The 22,923-nt window shown below is 44.1% G+C and overlaps 1 long non-coding RNA gene across 2 annotated transcripts; it reads left to right on the top strand.

Moving 5' to 3' along the window:
• Window positions 1-6,329: 6,329 nt before the first annotated feature.
• On the top strand, window positions 6,330-18,670 carry LOC130406150 (uncharacterized). Of its 2 annotated transcripts, XR_008904424.1 has the most exons (5): window positions 6,330-7,435; window positions 7,798-7,869; window positions 8,008-8,467; window positions 8,553-8,681; window positions 11,928-18,670. It is a non-coding gene; the product is annotated as an uncharacterized LOC130406150 (long non-coding RNA). The 2 variants fall into 2 exon arrangements; XR_008904423.1 differs by lacking the exon at window positions 11,928-18,670 and having other exon boundaries at window positions 6,331-7,435; window positions 8,553-10,179.
• The last annotated feature ends 4,253 nt before the right edge of the window (window positions 18,671-22,923 follow it).

Genomic DNA, 22,923 nt, shown 5'->3' with positions numbered 1-22,923 from the left:
ATTTCGCTAAAACAACAACAAAAAAATATTCCCTCAAATATTATTACTTTCAAAACGTTGGCCAAAATGGCCAATAATATCATTTTTTATTTGGGATGCTTCTAGGACATTTTGGGTGGATTTTGAACGGTATGTGGGGGGCACGTTTTTTGCAGGACCTGGCAACCCTGCGCTGTTGCCCGAGATCTGGATCCACCCCGGCGTGGTGCCGTCTCCTTTTGACCTTTTGACCCCAGACTTCTGGGGGAATAGCTGAATCAATTCATTAGTCAATCAGAAGCATGTAAATATCTTCCCGGTGGCGTAAGAGGACGAACAAGGTGTCCTTCAACATCTACGCTTCCAGGAGATTGCAACGGTGCCACACATGAGCATATTCGAACATGTTTAATGGTAGTAATTAGCTGTCGAAATTGGAGGCCTTAATCAATACTGAGCAGCTATTGATTTGCTTCCCGATAAAGATTTGTCACAAATTACATGTTATTTAGCATCTACACGTTGAGCTGAGTCCAATGACACCAAGAACGACACTCTAGCTAATGGTAACATGTATTTTACATGGTACACCTAGGTCTAGGACATGATCTCGGTGTAGCAAGAGGCCGAGCTTGATCTCATTGGACTCAGCTTAACGTGTAGATGCTAATTAACATGTAATTTGTCAAAAATCTCCATCGGGAAGCAAATCTATAGCTGGTCATTATTGATAAAGGCCTCCAAAATCGACAGCTAATTACTAACCCGAAACATATTCAAATATGATCATGTGTGGCACTGTTGCAATCGTCTCGAAACGTAGATGTCAAAGGACACCTTGTTTGCTCTGTTGCACCACCGGGAAGATATTTTCATACTTCTAATGGATTGATTCATATTTTAAGGTTCTCGGAGTGAGACTTTAAGTGGCTGCAGCAGAAGTGTTGAGACGAAAGATGATATCAAGAGATTTATAGAATATTCCCATTCACATTATGATTCTTCGTCGTAACATCCGACCAAACATCCTTTACATTCACAGAGCGAAGATTATGAAAGTCCAGGCTCAGCAAGTGCTCCATCTCGTTGCACCTGCACCCAGCGGCTCGCTTGCAAGATTTTGGCCTGAAGTTCTTCCCAGACCTACACCCTAGCCATCCAACATGCATATCTGAGAATCAGGCCTCACTTTAATAATGACAAAAAGTTATGAGAGAAACACACATTAACTTTTTGTTATCTCATAAGCGGCGTGGTGCCGGCTCCTTTTGACCTTTTGACCCCCGACTTCAAAAACGTGGCCACAGGCCAGCTGTGTCTACACACCTTTAGCCACAAATGTACACCTCCATCCCACAAAAAATGGGGACTAGAAACTAACCTCTGTCTTATGTACATTTACTGTACTGTTGGAGGTCACGCCCCTTTGCCGACCTTTTCGAGATAGCTAGGGATGCTAAAATGTTTACACACATTTCCCGGGGCCCCGTGTACGACATATCCGAGATTTGGAGTTCTAGCCCTTAGTTCCGGGCCCAAGTCTCGGGCAGGAAGGGCCCCCCCTTCCTGACCTCGGGGTCCGACCGGGCCAAGTTTCGGTGCGGAGGTCCCAGTTAGGCCCTAGAATAAGGTATTAAAATTTCAGGGCGGTAGGACCTTCCTATCTCAAAAACTGTTTTTCTTTTTCTCTTTCTCTCTCTCTCGTACCGTTTTGTGGAGCACGCTAATTGTCTTAGAACACTCCCATTCAGAATGCATTGGTTTACATTTCGTTTTGTGTAACACGCAAAAAGTCGGACTATCGTGCTCGGGAACACACTTCAATAGATTAACGTTTGTGCGCAGGAGCACGCAATCGCGTGATACCGGGTTGGACAATATTATAGACAATTAGAGCCAGATATTAAATGAATGATGGTTCAGAGTAAGAATTTAGGAATGCAAAAGTGCTAATAACATATGATAAATTATGTTGGAATGTAGTCGAACCTTATGATATTAAGACAACAGAATGTAACATAGCTAGACCTAATATAAATATGTCAGAAAAGGTGAAGCTAAAGGGGAATTGTTCTAACTATTCCTGTCCACTCATACATAGTATTTAAAATAATTATTAGCCTCAATCTCTGATGCCCTTCAGCTTTACAATACGAGTATCAGTTTGTGTCCTATCAAATATTAAATTGAGATGATTGCAGTATAACACAGGGAATTCTGAATAAGGTGTGTGTATTTACAGAAAGAGAAGAGCCATAAGCTCCAGCTTACAGCGCGTGTGTCAGGTCTTCTGTCCAAAACCGGAAGCGTTTATCCGATTTTATAACTTAATTTATTTCGTTCATTTATGTAAACACATTACTTAACGCCCGTTCATTTATGTAAACACATTACGTAACGCCCGATTTTTATTTTATTTTCCGATTTTTATTTTTTATTATCCGATTTCCGGCGTCTGGGTGGATGTTTCTGTCTGCAGCGGAAGTGCGTGTGGGTGGATGTCTGGAGCGTGTGGGTGGATGTCTGCAGCACTCTCTTGCGCTGGTTCCGGTTTTCTGGAATGGTTGCAGTAATAATCTCTGTCCACGCGGGGCGCTCGTAGGCGAGTCCAGAATTAATGGAAGCCTATGGGGTTTTATCCTCAGAATCCACTTTTCTCACAATGTAATTTTTTGTCAAGGTATTTGAAAGTTGCGTTCAAAAGGTGGGGCTAAAATAATAAACTCAGCTGAATATTGCATTTTTTTAAGGTCACGTATCTGTTCTAAAAAGGTCTTAAAAAAATACGATGACGTCACACATTGTCATACTGTCAGAGGTACTGCTTTACGGCAGTTTCTGAAGCACTTCCCGCAACGATAATACCAGCTGTTGAAGGTAAGGCTTTTTCTTGCTTACTAGTTACCGAGTTTTAGTGAGCTAATGTAAAAAAAAGAAATGCGAGAATGTTTTACATATGTATGTAACTTACAGAGTGTTTTTTTTTAATCCTCACTAGTGCCGATGATAAAGCTTTTTTTTTAGTAACGATTATGAGCCATTTCTTTCTCCTGAAATAGAAACCTGGATTAGAATCATAATTTTAAGACTGCATCCACTAAGTTTACATCAACAATTTCCTAGAGAGCAGTGTTCTGTTGTGCTCCTCCTCATGCCTCTTCCTTTCTTGATCTCTACAGTTGGACATTGATGATGTGACAACGGAGAAGTCTTCTTCCTCTGTCCTTTTCCCCTGCCTCTGTTCTGTATGTTTAGTGTTGTTAAATAATTTATCTTTTTTTATTTTATTTACTATTAGTTAGTTACTGTTCTTATTGTGTTCTTGTTATTGTGATGTTTGAATAAACTTGCCTGTTGCAATGTTGGTATAATGTTTGGATAATTACTGTTATACAACTGTTACTGTTTCAATGTGACCCAGACCATATTTCTCATTTAACAAACATGCGTAGCTTATAATCTGTTGCAGGGCAGAGCAATTATATTCAATGGCTTAAAACAAACCCATCTGTAAAGATCAGTGAATGCATAGCAATCAATGACCAGTGGTGTAGATGGTTTTCGCTCTGTGCAAGGTCATTAGCCCTTGCACAGAGGGTAAGTCCTACAAAAAATAACTGGAGTAATAGCAGATGTTGAAGTTGTTAAATCGTTAACAAACAATTTGTATGGAAAAATCGGTTAAGGTAAGTTAAGTGCTTGAGTCTCGACACTCGCGATTTTACCCGGGCTCCAGCACAACTTTCCCTACCAGGTGCAGCCTCAGGGAGCCTAGGACCATTCATACAGGAGCAAGCAAGAACGTTACCCTTTTCTGTCCTTGGGAAACGAAAAGACGGACAATCCGTTTCCACTGTTAGAGCAGTTTATCATTGCACATTTACGAGGCATTTCTTTTTTAAACTATCTTTATTTTCGAAAAATAGACAATGACAGATGAAATTATATTGAGCGGGACATTGACTGTATTATTATTATTATTATAACTTTATTCAAGACGCAGGAAGGTCCACATAGACAGCACACTACATATACATACACATACACATATATACGCATATAAACACACACACACACACACACACACACACACACACTTATTATTTAAGGTGGTCATACCGTACCTACCATCTATATAACACATTGAACATTGAACACAAGAAATGGAAGAAATTCCATTATGCCCATGTACTTTGGCCATACATCACTGGATCGGCTGGCAGCCGAGTGTGAAGCGGCTGGGATGAGGATCAGCACCGCTAAATCTGAGGCCACGACTCTTAGCAGGAAACCGGTGGATTGCTTACTCCGGGAAGGAAATGAGTCCTTAGCCCAAGTGAAGGAGTTCAAGTACCTCAGGGTCTTGTTCGCGAGTGAGGGTACTATGGAGCGTGAGATTGGCCAGAGAATCGGAGCAGCGGGGGCGGTATTGCGTTCGCTTTACCGCACCGTTGTAACGAAAAGAGAGCTGAGCCGCAAGGCAAAGCTCTCGATCTACCGGTCGATCTTCGTTCCTATCCTCACCTATGGTCAAGAGGGCTGGGTGATGCCCGAAAGGACGAGATCGCGGGTACAAGCGGCCGAGATGAGTTTTCTCAGAAGGGTGGCTGGCGTCTCCCTTAGGGATAGGGTGAGAAGCTCAGCCATCCGTGAGGAACTCGGATTAGAGCCGCTGCTCCTTTACTTAGAAAGGAGTCAGCTGAGGTGGTTCGGGCATCTGGCAAGGATGCCCACTGGGCGCCTTCCTTGGGAGGTGTTTCAGGCACGTCCAGTGGGGAGGAGACCTCGGGGAAGACCCAGGACTAGGTGGAGAGATTATATCTCAACACTGGCCTGGGAACGCCTCGGGATCCCCCCGTCAGAGCTGGTCAATGTGGCCCGGGAAAGGGAAGTCTGGGGCCCCCTGCTTGAGCTGCTCCCCCCGCGACCCGACCCCGGATAAGCGGACGAAAATGAGATGATGATGACTTTGGCCATACATAACTAGGCTATATAAAAAATAAAAGGGCCTGCAGGAAAATATAAATACAGTACACAAAAAATTAACTTTGACGGAATGTTTCTGATCGTGCTTCAGCTTCAGATGCCGTCAAGAGGAGTCTCTGGTCGTAATCAGTCGCAAGTCCGTCCCTGACCAATCAGCATTCATTAGCAGAATGCTAGCGTGTACGGCCAACAACGGCCCAAACTGTAAGAAATCGAAAGGACATAAGTACTCATTCATTCGACTTTTGACCTATAATCTATATTGAACTTGCGGAATCTACAATAAAATTTGCGATATTTAAACGAAAAGCAGGTGAAAGAGACATATTTAGCCGTCTAGCCCATGGGGGTCTAGCCCCATAGACTCCCATTCATTCTGGACTCGCCCGCGATCACACCCAGTGGATGTCTGATGGAACTACAACCAAGATCGGTACAATGGGGCGTATAGGGAGTGCCCAGGCTCTTCATAGACGGGCTCTGATATATCTATGGCCCAAGCCCCCAGGAACACTGCATACTTCCGCAATCCACCAGTGCTCATCGGCCAAGCCTGGTATTGCAGCTGTTTAAGCGGGCTGTGGACGGGTCCCTCAAATCATGGGACCCAGAAGTAGATATCTCCGTTCACTCCAATACAAGTGGGGAACAGGAATGTGTCTCCGCAAAAAATGTTTGTTTCCTGCTAGTTTGTAAACATGGATAATTCATCAATACATGGACACCGAGTGGCTCGGTAATTAACTTAGAAAAAGTAACACGAGAAATAAAGGAAAACTAAGTAAAGAATGTGTGTGTGTGTGTGTGTGTGTGTGTGTGTGTGTGTGTGTGTGTGTGTGTGTGTGTGTGTGTGTGTGTGTGTGTGTGTGTGTTTGTGTGTGAGAGAGGTATCTGGTGTCCTATAGGGTGTCAGGTTGTATTCGTTAAGAGCCAGGACACTGTGTTAACATTTCCCGACCCCTCCCTTGACTACAAAATAATGTTTTCGCTGGAAACTGATGGCCTGACACAACAGCAGACTCCAGATTGGTTGATGAAATATTAAATATATTTTAATATTCAATGCGTTTGATCTGAAAGTCATTCTAAATGTATCTATAATAATAAGAAGTATTAGTAATAATAATGTATAATTGAGCAAAGTTGAACAGCCTTGTGCAATGGCGGTTCTACATGGGGGCCTACAGGGGCCAGTGCCCCTGTAGACATGTCCCTGGTCCCCCCTGTGGCCCCCCCATGCTGACCAATAAAACAATTATGATTTTACTAATTTTACGGAACTAATGCGATGCATCATTCTACACGGGTAAATTACAGCGGCGCACCCAAACAACGTGCTGCTGCTGCTCGCTCGGTAAATGAGAGCTCAGCAACTACTCTTGGAGGAAGGAGCCATGATTTCCCCTGTTGCAAGAGTCAAAGCTAAACAAAACGATTTAATTTCGTAAGTAACTTGTTGTTCTTGCACATAACCGGGTTACTGTAGTTCCTCACACTGATGATGAAATTAAGTTTGTAAATGTCTGGTCTCGATATATTTAGAAACGTAATCATATCTATGCAAACTCATCGAAGCAGAAGCGAGTATCCAAACATCAGTGTCCTTGCTAGGTCTAGGCTACACAAAGTTGCGATATTAAACACGTATTTTCATCCGTTTTGGCTGCTGCATCGGGATTACAAATACATTTGAGTACAGAGTAGTAGGCTATCTGCCTACTAGTTTTTTTTCTTCTAATAGCAGCTATCATTAAATGAGGAAAGAACTGTAGAACAGGGAAGTTTCCTTTGAGCTCTTTAGACTGTGCAAGATTGCTGTAACCCTTCCTGTAAGCTCAGCCTCTTGGGAACACAGTTTCTCCACACTGAAACTGATAAAATAAATAGGAAATGGCACATTGTTTTGCACTTCGGTGTACCCTGGAGTTTTTTTTCACATTGACACGTTGTATCTTGTACCCTTTACTGTATTTTTTATTTGTCATTTTTTATGGCCCTACCTTTCTTGCACGCTTGTACAAAACAAATGATTATATGATTTTGATGATTTAGGATTGTAGGGCATGAGCTCCATTAATTTAAGATAGTTTGAAAGAAAAATACTGACTGTTGAAGTTTATAATCTTAAATATATATTTTTGGCTTTTTTTGAGCCCCTCTGGTTGAACACTGGTCCCTCCTTGGCCCCCCTATTAAAATGTGTCTAGAACCGCCACTGGCCTTGTGTTTTGTCGGTCAACAGATTTTAGGGGCTGTTGTAGTGGTCGTTAGTGCATCGACGCTCGTGTGTACCGCTGGTGGTGGGGGTCGGTAGTTGCTAGGATACAAAGCTTGTACCCGCCGTTACCAGGCTGTTGGTTGCTAGGGGGCCGGAGCTCTCTGCAGCTCGTGCAGCGTGTGTCAGTTCCGTCGGTGAGCTCGTGGTGCTGCGGTCCTCCTCTTAATTCAACGGGAAGCCTCGTCCTGACAGGTAAAACACTCACACAAACAAACACGCACACACACACACACGGCGGGCTCTGCTGTGTTGTGGTGTTATTGAGTGTCGGTGTGTTGAAGTGGAGCTAACACTAGCTATACTGCTAGTGTGGAGCGGCGTGGGTAGCTTAGCATGTAGCATGTCCCAGTGGGGTAAACTATGGTCTTGGACATCTAGCTTTGTGTTTTAAAAGAATGTACTGGGTGTAACGATGCAACATTGAGGGATATATGAAGGACTCTGACTAAAGAAGTGACTATTGCGCTGTGTTGAGATTCTGGAAGATTCGTTAATCTGTTTGTTGTCATGGACACCGAGGAGTTGAGGATAACCTTTCATCTCTGATATCATAGCTCATCATACCCTCCGTCCAGACCCTTTATCCCGTCAGAGCACCCGCACCAATACACTCCCTACTGATTGCGGTTTGTACATTGTTATTACCTTGACATACTTTAGTGTTTCATATGTTTGTAAATTAATGTATGTGATGTAAACCAATTGCTCAAATTGATCGACCATGGATCAAAGTAATTTAAATGTAAATCTGGTTTACCTGACAGGCCAGCGAACAATATCTGACAGCCCATTGGTGGGTATCTGATGAGGCTGGCAGCTCAGAAGATTCCGGTCGGCGCTCCGGTTGCGTACTGTGGAGCTTCTGAGCCACTGCACATCACTGGGTCTCCCTACGGGTGGTCCTGTGTTCAACCCCCCTAGACTCCAGAACCCGGGCCCCCGGCGCATCCAATGACGAGAGCCCCTACCCAAGCCAGCCCATCTGCAATCTCTATCTACAGACCATAGTTAAGCCACTGAAACTAGCAGTCCTGCGAGCCGTCGCCTCCTAGCTGCTGCTAGCAGCTAACTAATGCTAGCAGCATGCTGTGGGATACTTCCGGAGTTCCAGGAAGAAGCTACAGCGTATGTTTAGCGCTAGATATCCGGAGCTGACCACACCGGGGACCCCCTCACTGACCTTGCAATCGCTGACAACCAATCTCTTGACGGTGGAGTGCGCAGGTGAGATGGATTGTTTTCTGGGAGAAGCCCTTCGTATATCCTACTGCAAAGACATTGGCCTGCTCTCTCACTTGTCCCTCTTCAGATCCCCAGGTCATTAAGAACAGCCCCTAGACGCATCATGCCCACCAACCAGTCTTCTCCCTGGGGCAGTGGGAGGCTGCGGACCCCCTCAAAGCCAGACTCCCCTACCACCATGACCACTGCTGCTAAGGTGCCTCACCCAACACACTGTCCCAGGAAGTTGTCACTCATGCATTCTGGGAGTAAGAACGGGCCCAGTGGGGACAGGATTAACAATAATGCCGCGTTTCAACTGCAGGGTGCGGTACGGTTCGGTTGCCTCAGTCTGTACGTCCACACCAGGAGCGACCAAAGCGTCAAAGACGCTCTGGTCGCTCACAAAGTTTCGCTGCGAATTTTTCTGTTCGCTTTGGTCGCTCAAGTCGCTCATGACGTACAATTCAATTATGCAGACGCATTTAAAGGAGCCGTATGCGTTTAGTAGGCCCTACAGACAGCCATATCAAATAGTGAACTCTCCCATACACCTTGGCCATATTGCCGAGACGGTTTTGCTTGTTCGATAAAGTGCTTCGACAACAAGTAGGACAGTGATTCCCCCCAATATAAAAAAAAATCCTAAAATGTAGGCTAATTACAACCGAGAACAAAAAACCCTGCGTGCTGTAGTAGTTAAAATATGTTTCACTGATCTGGATCTGCAAATCATGATCTGCACTCATTCGTCGCATTCAAAACAAATAGACGTTGGGACACATGGCTCATTTGCATACGTGCACAGGACTGGTTGGCTCCGCAAGGCAAATAATGGAACATATCTATCTATCTATCTAGGCCTTTCTGTCTATCTATCTATCAACGCGTGTCTAGTTTTAATGTGATGTATTGTGTGTATTATCCAGTCAGACTTGTTCTGTGTGGTATTGTAGGCTACTGTCCTGTGTGGGACGAACCACCTAAATGGATTCCCGACGATTTGTGTCGTTTGGTATTAATAAAGACTTGACTATCTATCTATCTAGACTATTTAATTAAAAAATTATTCACCTCAGGCTCCGTGAATAGTGGGGAATAGAGGGATAAAAGACAAGAGATATATCCCTTGTCATTTATCCCTCGTCTTGTCGATTAGTTTGTTTATGTGACGATTTCAAATACTTTTTTGGTTTGGTTTAAAGCATGCTACACGCGATTGTTTGGTTAGATTGGTGGCATGTAGAGCAAATTATAATGATTCCCGCTTAAATACGAACGTTCTAGATGTAGCCTATAAATACTCCCGCTTATCATCACTTGATATCGAAACCACTATGGCGTTTCGATCTCTGAACTGAAAAAGGGTGGGTTCGTACAACACCGGGTGCCCAGTTACAGCCGCGATTAATACTTCAGCCGACATTTTGTTCAGTGAGTGAATAAAGGTAGGTAGGAACCAAAGTGCCTGCCGATGTTCCCTGGGATCCACGCAAGCGAAGAGCGTCTACATTCCGATTGGCTGTCAGTGTTTGGTCGCTGAAGCGAATAAGTCATTTGCATAAAGTTAAAAAGTTTTCAACTTCTTTTTGACGCTCTGGTCGCTCAACTTTGGCCGCTGGTAGCGTTGGTCGCTTTGGTCGCTCTGGTCGCTCTTGCCCATAGAAAGTGAATGACTTCCGGCGATTTGGTCGCTCAATTCGCTTCTGGTGTGGACGGACAGTCAGTCCGGTAAGGGGGGGGGGGGGGGGGGGCGGTATAGCCCAGGGGCCTGTACCACAAAGCTTGCTTAGAGGGTTAGCGAGGTATTTTGAGCTCAAAGCCTGGGTTAGTTGTACCACGAAAGTCGATCTCTTTTAGCTTCGCTGTATCACCATGGTGACTTATGCTCGCAACTAAACCTGGTCGGGTGCAGTTTTTCGGCTTAGTCTAGCCGGAGATCGGCTACTTAAATCGGCGTGCGCAGCTTCCTAGCCCCTCCTCTGACAATGGCGTCACCATTTGTGGGTGTTCCCGTGGACCTCGGCGCACTTCTCATACAGGCGTCTCTCCGGAGACAGAGGGTTTTACGGGACAGAACCGATCCCTTGGCATTGTCTGACGATATTCAGATTTCAGACTTTATTGTCATTGTGCAAACAACGAAATTGGGGTTCTTCCAGGGCTCCAGGCTAACTTTTTCCTTGGGTGCACTGTTGCGCCTACATTTTTCATTTGGGTGCACCAGCACGTATTTATGGTGCACCCAAGTTGTGAGTTGTTGAGAGCGGGGGGGCGTTGGACCGTGCCTGCCGCTGAGTTGTTGAAGGGGGGGGGGGAGAGAGTGGTGGAGACTGGTGGGAGAGAGTGGTCTCTCTAAGTTAAGAAGTATTTTAACGTTCAGCCTGCAAATGTACTAGTAGTAGCCTACTCATTTACAGTTATCTCGGACGCGTGCGGACACTACGATACGCGAACACGTCATTAATAAACACCCATGTCCCATCGCTTCGCAACCGGACACGTTTACCGGACTACTTACGAACAAAGACGTGAATCAGGCAATAAATCCACTTTCCTTGACAGCGGTCAAGTTCGGTGTGCATAAAAGTACCAACGGAGCTCAGTGGACCAATTGCGAACTACTGCAGCTGCTCTAAGTTAAACCCCAATCTGTCCGGAATAAGTGTATGCGTGTCGATTAAAACAGACTACACCACCTCTTCTATTCGGCATAGAATTCAATGCCGAACAGATAATTGTATTCCGAACGAGGCGTAGGCTATTTGATTATCTTCTATTCCGCATAGTAATCTATGCAGATCAGATGTGTCCATGTAAACGCGGCTAGTAAGTGCACAGCTTCTTTGTGTAGCATTGACTTGACATACGGTCCAACAAGGAAGATCAAATAACGAATACCCTCTGAGAATCTGTATCTCTCATAGAGAATATCGTCAGACAATGCCAAGGGATCGGTTCTGTCCCGAAAAACCCTCTGTCTCCGGAGAGGCGCCTGTACGATAAGTGCGCCGTGGTCCAGGGGAACACCCACAAATGGTGACGACATTATCGGAGGAGGGGCTAGGAAGCTGCGCACGCCGATATAAGTAGCCGATCTCCGGGTAGACTAATGCTGCGTTCGAGTATTCTCTGCGAACCGACTCGGATCTCGGATCTGACGCCACGCCCACACTTCAAGCGTTTTATTATTTCGCTCGGTCGTTGGAGGAAAACATGGACGCCACTAGGGCTGGGACGACGCGTCGACGTTATCGATGACGTTGACGCATAAATTACGTTGACGCGAAAAATGCGCGTCGATTAATAAAAATAAAAGAAGTGGCTCGAGTGGCTCCTCAGACTTTCATAAGTGCAAGGCGCCACGCACTCGTTCCTCTAAAGTATGGGAATTCTTTAATGTGAAAGGAAACGATTCCGTGATATGTCGTCTTTGCAAAATGGAGATGACTTTCCATTCTAGCACCACGGCAATTCACCAGCACCTGAAGAGGCACCACCCGGTAGCAGCTGCAGATGACCGAGCACCATTGAATTCTAAGAATGCATTACTTTGCACTTTTATTTTGGAATTTAAAGGCAATAAACATGTATTGAAATGTTAAGGAATTCATATTGTTTTCATTCAGATATGTAAATCAACATGTATAAATTGCTATTAGTCAATTAATCGGGAGATAATCGAGAATCAAATCGAAATCTAATCGGTTCGAATCGTTAGATGAATCGATGCATCGAAAATTAAGAAGTTAATCGTTTAAAAATTAATCGTTTATCCCAGCCCTAGACGCCACCCGGAAAGCTGTTGTCGCGGTAGCATTGGCAGAGGACCAGGCGCTCCAAAATAAGTAGACTATAGGCCATAGGCAGAGATACGGACGCAGTAAGGTATTGCAGTAATACGAGTGATTGAAATTGCCATTTAAACCACCAAAGTGGTCCAAGCACAATGAAAACAGTTCATACTTGAAGTCACAATGGGCGCAGCCATCTTGAATTCTGTCTCGCAATTTTGCTCGGTCACCACTGAGTTCAACCGAGATGGCGAGTTCGACGTCCGAGGAAAACGGGCGTGTTTGTGTGTGTCGCTAGGCAACGTCCTCGGACCTCCGAGACGGATGGATATTAAAACGCAGCATAAGCTGAAAAGCTGCTCCCGACCAGGTTTGGTTGGGAGCGTAAGTCACCATGGTGATACAGAGACGCTTAAAGAGACTTTCGTGGTACAGCTAACCCAGGCTTTCAGCTCAACATACCTCGCTAACCCTCTAATCGAGCTTCGTAGTACAGGCCCCTGGATTGGGCTTTGCGGGTTTGTTTACCGGTGTTGCTATGGTTACCGGTCTTGCGTGTTCCAACGGTTTATTAGGTATCTAATAAATCGCTGTCTAATCAATACTTAATTCACTGCCTCTTCCGTGGTCATTACAATATTATGAATAGACTGCTCTGTAAAAAAAAAAAAAATTATACCAGAATTTTCAGTCGCACCGGTGCGCCCAAATAAAATATTTGGTCGCACTACCCCGAATTCTAGGCGCATGTGCGTCCAAATTAGGCGCACTCTGGAGCCCTGGGTTCTTCATGAGAGATACAGATTCTCATCAGAGGGTGTTCGTTATTTGATCGTCCTTTTGGACCTTATGTAGACAATGCTTACTGTTGCGCATTGTGTCTCCGTGACAGAGTGATAGAGTGGAGGTAGCGCGTCAGTCTTGAATTTCTGCGCGGGGGGTTCGACTCCCAAGTGACACGAATTTAAGTGAAGCTTAAAAAGTCCCAGTTCTCATGCATATGGAATACTTATTCACTAAAGCTTATGGAATTATATTTTTGTGCTTATTTCGAACTTGAACCCATATTTTCAAGGCCTTGCTGGCACCACATCTATGGGGGTAAAATGCATGATGATAGACCGGCGAATTTGAACCCCGGTCGCTGGCGTTCGGGTTTTATACTAATCCACTACGCTACAGCCGCTACCTCTCAGCGGTTGAAAACATGCAATACATTTCTTACATCGGGTGTATTTAAAGTGAATTCCCTAAATGATAGAATAAGGCAGGATGGACGTTGCTTATGCATTTTTAAATCATCATCATTCTATTTGGATTAATGGCGAACAATTCTGCATTTGGCATAGTTATTTTATAGACAATATGCAGAATCTTTTCACTTATATGCATATAGACTGCTTGATCTATCGTAAAGGTGAGAAAAATTACGCAAAAAAGCCCCTTTCAAGTGAACGCGCACTGAACCTAAAGCGGAAAACCTGGTTCATCTAATTGAATCTAAAGTGAGCTTCGTGGTACCATTTAACTCTGATTGTGATTTGCAGCTCTGTCGAGCCAGGTTTTCCCAAGAAAGCCTGGGTATGTTCAGCGAGGTTTGTGGTATACCCCCCAGCTCAGTTCTGAGGTCGCGTTTTCACTGCCGACGGTACCCAAATGGTAGGCCGGATGATGATCGCCGCGGCAGCTACGTAGACATCGGAAAAGTTTTATGTTATTGTCGCGTTTTACATGTCGCGTTTTACGCGACATCTTCATTGTAAAGAATAATACCTCGAGGCTACTGTTTGTTTGTTTCTTTGTTTTTATCCCCACTTCGCCCGGAAGTGACGATTCTGTCGACCAATCAACGGAAGGGGTGTGTAGCTCGAATTTTCCGGCACCCTTTCAGGAGTCTCAGTACCCCAACGGATGAGTACTGAAGACGAGGGAAAAACGACTACGGCTCAGTCCGGGTCACGCCCACTTTTGGCAGTGGAAACGCAATCCGTAACGCACCTTTGCGAACCGTACCTCACCCTGCAGTGGAAACGCGCCATAAGGCTCCACAGGCCCCTGCCACTATGTCCCAATGCCAGGAAGAGACCCCCCATTTAGTACTGCCTAGGGTCACAAAGCCCCAGGGAACTGAGAAAATCAGGTGTAGTGGTCACCTGACTGGGCCCTGGGTATTTTGTCCTAGTTAGAATAATATTCTGTCTCTTTATATACTTATCGTACTCATTTAGCAACCTCATATCAGTCCCTCCAGGAAAATGCAGCGTTTGTTTGTGATTCATGCGGCCAAAAATCCTTGACTATGCGGCACGTTTTCTTAAAAAATGCGATGAAATATGCGGCATATTTATGCAATTTTATGCGATGAAATTGCGGGAACTCACTAGGCTACTACCTTAATGTAAAGAGTCATTTCTTATTACTTTCTATGATAAACAAGCATACTACATCACAGAAAGTGCTGGGTATATTTACAATTTACAATTTGACCTGACGAGCTGGTTGTCGCCTTGCATGGTTGACTCTGCCGCCGGTGTGTCAATGGCCCTCATTTATCAAACGAGCGTACGACAGAAAACGTGCGTAAAATGGACGTACGCTCATTTCAACGTTGAGCTTGGCATTTATCAATTTGAACGTGAGCGCAGGCTGCGTTTTTTTGGCGCAACATACGGGTATTTTAATGATGAATAGTGCAGCACAAGTAGCCCATGTTCAACATCTGTATTAATTACTAAATAAATTGGAATTAGCCCAGCCGTTCAAACAATTACAATCAAGTCAGGCCTAATTAAAAACAGTATTGCTATGAAAATAATTAGAATGTGACAGGTGAAATGTTTATTCAGCTGTCTATATTAACAGAAGCTTTGCCAAAGGTGGTCGTGTCTCAGCGATGGCAGATCTGGCTCTGTTAAGGACCTCAACGCACAGACGAGAGAGTTTTTCGAGACCGCGCCGAATTTTTTAGGAGGGCGATGAATGGCTCTTGAGTCGTTTTCGTCTCCCAAGGCATCTCCTGATGGAGCTATGCAATGCTTTGGAGCCACAGTTAAGGCGAGAAACTAGGCGATCAAACGCAATACCTGTGCAGGTTTGCTCTACCTTGGGATTTTTGGCCACCGGGATCTTGCAGCGGGAGCTCGGGGACAGGTCTGCTATTTCCCAGCCAAGTATTAGCCGAACCATGCCAGCAGTTTCGGCAGCTATAATGTCCCTCTCCGAACGTTATATTAAATTCCCATATAATAACGATCAGCAAACTGGAATCAAACGGGATTTTTATGCTATTGCTAGGTTTCCAAATGTGATTGGTGCGGTTGATTGTACCCATGTGCGTATGAACCATCTATTAATGATTACGCGTACATCAACCGCAAAAGCTACCATTCAGTTAATGTTCCGATTATTTGCGATGGCAGAATGTCAATCCTGAACATGGTAGCCCGATGGCCTGGGGGCACGCACGATTCTTTTATTTTCCAAAATAGCAACGTTGGGCATCGTCTACATCAGGGCGCACTACATGGTCAGAGTCATCTCGGTGAGTTACGCTGCAGTCGCACTGCACCGGCCTCCTCCCGTTTCTTGCTTGGCCGGCTTCACAGCCGCAACACATTTTTTGGTGCTGAGCTTCATGTCGGACCATTTTTTCTTCACCTTATTCGGAATTAAATAACTAACGGAATGCAAACAATAGCATATATGTGAAATGTTTTAAGCTGGATAACAGAAGTTGTACATTTAATTTATTATTTAATTAATTTAATTAACAAACCTCTTCCGTAGCCCGACGAACATTGGAAACACTATTCACTGCAACAGTTATTTCCTTCCATATAGCATTCTTTTGCTGGCCTTTTAATGCCAGCTATAGGCTACCAAATAAAACCAGACGGTTCGCATCCACCAGTGATCCGAGCGTCTCCATTTGGGTCTCGGAAAAATTCCTCTATTTTACCGTTGGACGTTTCTCCATGTCGTAAAAGTTAGGGGCGAGACTTCTGAAGACGTGCTTTTATATGGGTGTGTTACGTTAATTACGATCGATCTCAGCCGCCGTATTTATCAACACCAAGATTCTTCGTACGCTGGGATTGGTGTGATACGAAGGTTTCGGAAATCTCACGTGGGTCCAATCGTAAGATGAATCATGCATTCAGATTTGCGCTCATTTCTACGTTCGTTTGATAAATGAGGGCCAATGTGTGTATTAAACGATGTAAGTCGCTTTGGATAAAAGCAACTGCTAAATGCCCTAATTGTAAATTGGAATATTTAAGTTCTCATCTTGTTTTATTTGAGACCTTAAAACATGGCTCAAACTTACAAAACATTGAGTACAACTTCTGTAGCTTTACAAAAAGAATCTGCTACAACTTCTGTAAAAATGAATAAATAAAATATAAAAAAATAAATGTTCCTGTTTTACAGAGGAAGCTTTTCAAAAGAGTAATAAAAAAGTGCAATCTTACAACTGCAAAGTTGCATCAATTCATTGAATGAAACTACAACAGTCCACTGTGAAAATGAAAACTAACTGCGTAGCCTCTAACACTAGCCAATCATTCCTCATCCTCCATCCCCTCTCCCTCAACGTCCATCTTTTTAACCATCCTTGCATATTTGACTGCGGCAAAGTGGTTTTCCAGAGTTGACTTCCGCCTGTGGTCCAACATGCTTTGCAAACTGCTTTGCACAGTCTTTTGCACTTATCTTTGTTGGCAAATGAGACCGCTTCATCTTGCCTTCGTCGCGGGGTTTGCGATGATGTTCACGTTGCGTAATTACGTCACTCCATAACGTTCCCATGGCAACAGGGGGAAATCGCTGCTTTTTTCGTGGAAATTGGCCATTTATGCGGTGAAAGTGCGGCATATTTGAAAAAATGCCGCCCCCTGCATGAATATGCAGCCTTAGGCTGATTATGCGTTGAATTATGCGATCGCATAATCGTGTTTTTCTGGAGGGACTGTCATATATATCCTAACCCCATGCTGAGGCTAGAAGTTTATGTAGTCTACTTTGTGCCACTCAATGTACCATTATACACCATGCTAAATACCTACATTAATTTATAGACTACCATAGTATACCTACACAATAAGTTTTTGGTCTGTCCTCGCCTTGATTTCTCTCCTTGTTGGTCTCCTTGTTGGTCTGTCCTCTCCTTGTGTCCTCTCCTTGTTGGTCTGTCCTCTCCTTTGGTCCTCTCCTTGTTGGTCTGTCCTCTCCTTGTGTCCTCTCTTTCAAGGATTCAAGGAGTTTAATTGTCATTGTAATACACAATGAAATACAGTTTGGTGTTTAAATGTCTAAATGACACAAAACATAAAAAGACAAAATAAGACGATGACAAATACATAGGCGTCGGGGACGCGTCCCCACCAGATTTCGTCAAGATTAATTTTGTACCCACCACCTGTAAAAAATAATAACCTACCGGGTAGTTGAATTATTATGGATTATTACACGGGTCTTCTCAATGCCGTGGAATTCTCAGTTTACTTGTATGGGCTCTTCACAACTTCCGGCGGTGTGTTATATTTGATAATTCACCGTTGCTAAGTATAATTGACTGCTGTCAAGGAAAACAAAGAACTTTTTGCCTCTAATGGCGTCTTTGGTATCACTCCTCAAGTAGTCTGGTAAATTTTCAACCCCAGCGTCTTCAGTTGCTAGGCGACGTCAACGTCTTTGGCAGACTATTTCTCTTCTGATCAACACTATGAATGCTGGTAACAAATAAATTGTAAAAAGACACACCATGTGAAGTTATTTCTTTTTTTTTTTCAAGTGGTCGGCTGTTTTAACTTGTAATTGATAGTCGGTGGAGTCAGTCTCTTGTTGACACAAAGTGACTTTTGGTCATTCTTGCTTCACTTGAATTCTGGAATAATTGTTGGGGGGGGGGGGGAGTCCATGAGTTTGGGTTCGAATGCCTGATGCAGGCTAGATTGGATGAAATGCGTGTTGGGAATTGAGAACAGCCAGCCCATGATGTGATACAGCGTTCTGTGCAACAAATATTTTTTTCTTTTTCAATCTTGACGAGTGTGTAGCCACACGTTCGGCCCTTCTGAACTTAAACGCGCAGTTAATTTCCATTCCTAGCTCTTCTTGTTTATGTTGTTAGCTTAGCCATGTCATGTCACGTTGTCAACATTGGATACATGGAGCAGAACTGGGTCATATGTCCGATGCTTTTTTGGAAACGTTTTCTTCATAAAACGTGCCAGACAGATTTTGTATACATTTTATTCCTTAGTAATTAGCTACATGGGTATGCCGTCTTTCAGAACCTTTCATTACCGGCACTAAAGAGAGAAAAAATTGTAGCCAGCACTTCTGAAAATGCACTTCCGAATGCGTCTCTGTCCCCAAATAAGAAAATGATACAAAGACAAAGTCAAAATGACAGAAATGGTGAAAACAATTGGGGTAGGGGGGAGGGTTTGGGAGGGGCGGGGGTTTAGGGTGTGATGGAGGCCAAAGCTCTTGGGAAAAAGCTGTGTGACAAGGTGTGTCCAGGGTGTGTTTCAGGCATGCAAATGACGGGCGATCGGTGCGCGAGTAATCTAATTGAGTACTCTTCCAATCCTTATAACACCGTTACCGTTACTTCCAAAAAAGTTGGCGCGTTACTATAATTGAAGCTGTTTTTTCATCAGACCAACTAGATTTCGCTCTCTCTCTTTACTGTTCATCCTTGGTTAGTCGGCACGAGACAATCGCATTAGTGATAACGATTGGCTGAGGTAGAGTATTATGTCACGGTGAGCCAATCAGAGGTAGAGTTGGGCGGGTGTTTACACAAAGTCGAAACTTAAGCACGGACACACAACGACACAAGTGAGTCAACAAGAAACAGGAATGGCGAGCCCAAGTAATCCAAAAACAGCCTTCTTTAAATGGAAGTGGATTGAATTACTTTTCCCTCAAAGCAATTAAATGAAAGGGTGACATCGTGAAATGCACATTATGCGCTGGACAAAGTGCCTCTCCACGTCGGTGTCAAGTAATTCAAGCATCTTTCAACATTGCATGCTTCCGTGCATGAACATTGACATGTATTTTGAGTTCCATTAAAGAGGGGTGGAGTGGGGGTCCAAATTATTTGATCACAATGTACTTGAAGTAACACAATAGTCACTTTCCACAGTAACTAGTTAAGTCTGGTTTATACTACTCCGTAAAGTGCTGTAGCCTACGTAGACACGGAGAGCCCTCTCCGTCATCGGAGACCCTCTCCGTAGATCTCTCCGTAGATCTACGTGTGTATCCCATATTTTTTAACTATCCCTCGACGCAACGAAGACGGCGGAGACGGAAAGGGCTGTGATTGGTCCAACAATTTTTTTTTTCCTGAATCACTTTTTCCGGTTGCGTATAGACCTCTGGAGAATAAGTCCCGCCTCCGTGGCTCTTGGTTCCATCGATCAAATGTCTATGGGAAATACCATGGGGTTTTTGAATGATCGTACATAACAAACTCTGTAGGTGGCGAAGTAGTAAAAGCTGCTCACGTTTTGCACCAAACACTTTTTCCATCTAGATTCCACTTGGGTTTTGGATTGTTGGTGCCGTTAAAGTAGTAAACAATTATAAATGCTCCTCTAACAGCACCGACAATTTATGAATCCTACTATGGTCACGCGAAGACCCACCATACTCTGTCTGTGATTGGCCGGGTTACATGCAACTCAACTGGACGCTTTAGAACTCTACGGTACCCTCGCTGTGAGCATTCGAGAGCGTCACAAAATAAACCTAATCCCTCACCCCTAACTAGGGTTGAGCACCGAAACTCGGTTCCAGTAGGGAACCGGTTCCAGTAGGGAACCGGTTCCGACGTAAACGGTTGTAACGAGATCGAATAAGAACGCACATTTCGGTTCCTCATAGCGGGGGCTGGCGTTTTTTAACGCCCCCTGCCCCGCCCCCATGGTGTTGCGGCGTCAACTTGTGTTAGTGCTGGGCGCTATACCGGTTCACACTGAATAACGGTGTGTATTTTTGTTAGGATATGATTTTTTTTATATACCGCCATACCGGCGTGTTTCAGACACTGTTTCAGACGGGACCCTTTTCAATGTTGCGCTAAACACGAATGGTACGACTACGACTTTCTTTTATAGGTCCATAACTGCGAGGCGTGGTATTTCAGGCCAACTGGTAAAAGAGTGTGTCACGGCTTTCAAACATATAAACCAGTGGTTTTCAAACTGTGGGGGGCGCCAGAGTTCTTCAGGGGGGGCGCGACGTGAGAAAAAGATAAACCCGAAAAAACCCTGAAAGTTGATGATTCAAATCATCAGTCGTACTTCAACTGTAGAAGTAACATAACTGAATAAATTTTCAACCGTTTATCTTCGTTCAAACTAGAGATGCACCGATCAATCGGCCACCGATTTAAAAAAGCCGGTTTTATATCCAATCGGCCACACGGTGACCTGCCGGTCACTGTCGTAATTTCCGGTTTTCGGCCGATCAAACTCACCCGCATGAGCGGTGCGTAGCAGCTCAAGGCGCCCAGAGCACAACAGCTAAAAACTAGCAAGACTCGGGAAGAAAACATGTCGCTGACTTGGACTTATTTCACTGTGTGCCAGGACGACCCAAAACACGCCGTTTGTAATGCTTGCAAGTCAAAAATAAGCCGTGGGGGATCAACGCCTAAGACATTTGGAACAACAAACTTAATACGCCACTTGGAAAAGAAGAACCCAGGTGTGTTTAGCACATATAAGGACACTGCCGCTAAGAGGAGGGATGCAGCAGAGTCGCAGCAACCACAACAACCCTCCACCATGGCTGCTATGTTCGACATCAACACTGAAAAGTCCAACGCCACCACTAAGAAAATAATGGAGTTCATGGCTCTGGACGACCAGCCGTTTAGCGTAGTACAGGATAAAGGCTTCGTAAACCTGATGAAACACCTGAGTCCAGGGTACAAATTACCAAGTAGGCGGTACTTTTTTCTGACACAGCGCTGCCCGAGTTGTTTGAGAGAGTTTCAAGCCATATACACAAACTGCTGGACGGCACTAAATCCCCGGTCAGTTTCACAACAGACATTTGGACTTCTAACGTGAGCTTAAAGGGGTAGTTCGGAATTTTGGACATAGGGCCTGATTCCGAAGTGAGCATTGGTATTCTATATCACTGGAGACAGTTTTCAACACATTTCATTCAGTCCTTCTAGTTGCAGAGTTCGCTCGTGCTAGGCTAGCGCACGTCAACGGGCAATGCTAGCCTGCTATTAAAAACAGTCTTACCCACTCCACAGTACACCCGAGGTAAATCAATTATAACGCCAGACTATAGATTTAAATGTCTGTGTTGATAGAATAATGTTAGAAATAAAACTAACCTTGCAACGCATGAATCATCGAGGGACTACTTTCTCAGCAGAAGCGGAATTCTACTATGCGCTGGTTAGGTTTGTAACCGAATCACGACAGAACGTAAACAGAGAAGCGTGGGACAGAAGCGCAATTGAAAGACTAGGCAACATGATGGTTCAGTGTGCTTTTAGAAATTGTAGAAATAAACGGTACAGGTGGGCACCACAAGGTTTCCACCAATTTCCAGTGCGAGATCCAGAAAGGACTCAACTGTGGCTTGTTGCTGCTGGCTTTGACATCAAAACACCGGCTCGTACTTGTACGGTTCGTTGGATACAACAAATTCCTCATAATCGTCTTCAAAAGCAGATGCATCGCTAACTCCTCCAAACGTGGCCGACGCTTGTAGAATTCCTTCGTTCACTGTACTCTGCGTTTGTAGCAATGACAGCGGCAGGTAACCTAGGTATCAGTCCGCCGCTGCCGTAGCCTACGTACAGGAATATAAACACTGCTGCTGATACCCCGCAATTCCCTCAAAATGCAATGCAAGGTTGGTTTTATTTCTAACATTATTCTATAAACAGACATTTAGATTTATAGTCTGTCGTTATAATTGATTTACCTCGGGTGTACTGTGGAGTGGGTAAGACTGTTTTTAATAGCAGGATAGCATTGCCCGTTGACGTGCGCTAGCCTAGCACGAGCGAACTCTGCAACTAGAAGAACTGAATGAAATGTGTTAAACTGTCTCCAGTGATATAGAATACCAATGCTCACTTCGGAATCAGGCCCTATGTCCAAAATTCCGAACTACCCCTTTAAGTGATTGCATTGGGAGTGGGATGGAGTACTTTGATCACAACCTAAAGCTACCTGTTTGTATTGATGGTTTTTTTTTATCCCATATTATGATGCACTTTTTTATTTAGAGAGGTCAAAGGCCTGAAATGTGCAATTTACTTTGAGAACCAGTTTATTTTCAGTACATAATAGTGCACTTTATCTTTTGTTTGTATTTATTTTAGTTTTATCCTAGTTATTGACCTGTAAACTGGACTGAATGTCAGTGTTCAAAATAAATCTGCTCAGGAGGCACTGTTGAAACTCTCACTCTATTTCTTATTTGTGATGTTTTATTCTTGAAAAGGGGAGTTATGATAGCATATAGCCTACCACTAGTTGTGGTTTTAATTGCAGTTATATAAGCAAAATGTTGTCTGGGAGAAGGGTACTCAAGCCAACAAATATGGTGTCTATTATATGATTATAATTATTTCTTAGAAAATCGGTATCGGGAAAAACGGTTTTGGCAGGT

The sequence above is a fragment of the Gadus chalcogrammus genome, chromosome 16, assembly GCF_026213295.1.
Source record: "Gadus chalcogrammus isolate NIFS_2021 chromosome 16, NIFS_Gcha_1.0, whole genome shotgun sequence".
NCBI lineage: Eukaryota > Metazoa > Chordata > Actinopteri > Gadiformes > Gadidae > Gadus > Gadus chalcogrammus.
This window is presented reverse-complemented; position numbering and strand designations above follow the sequence as displayed.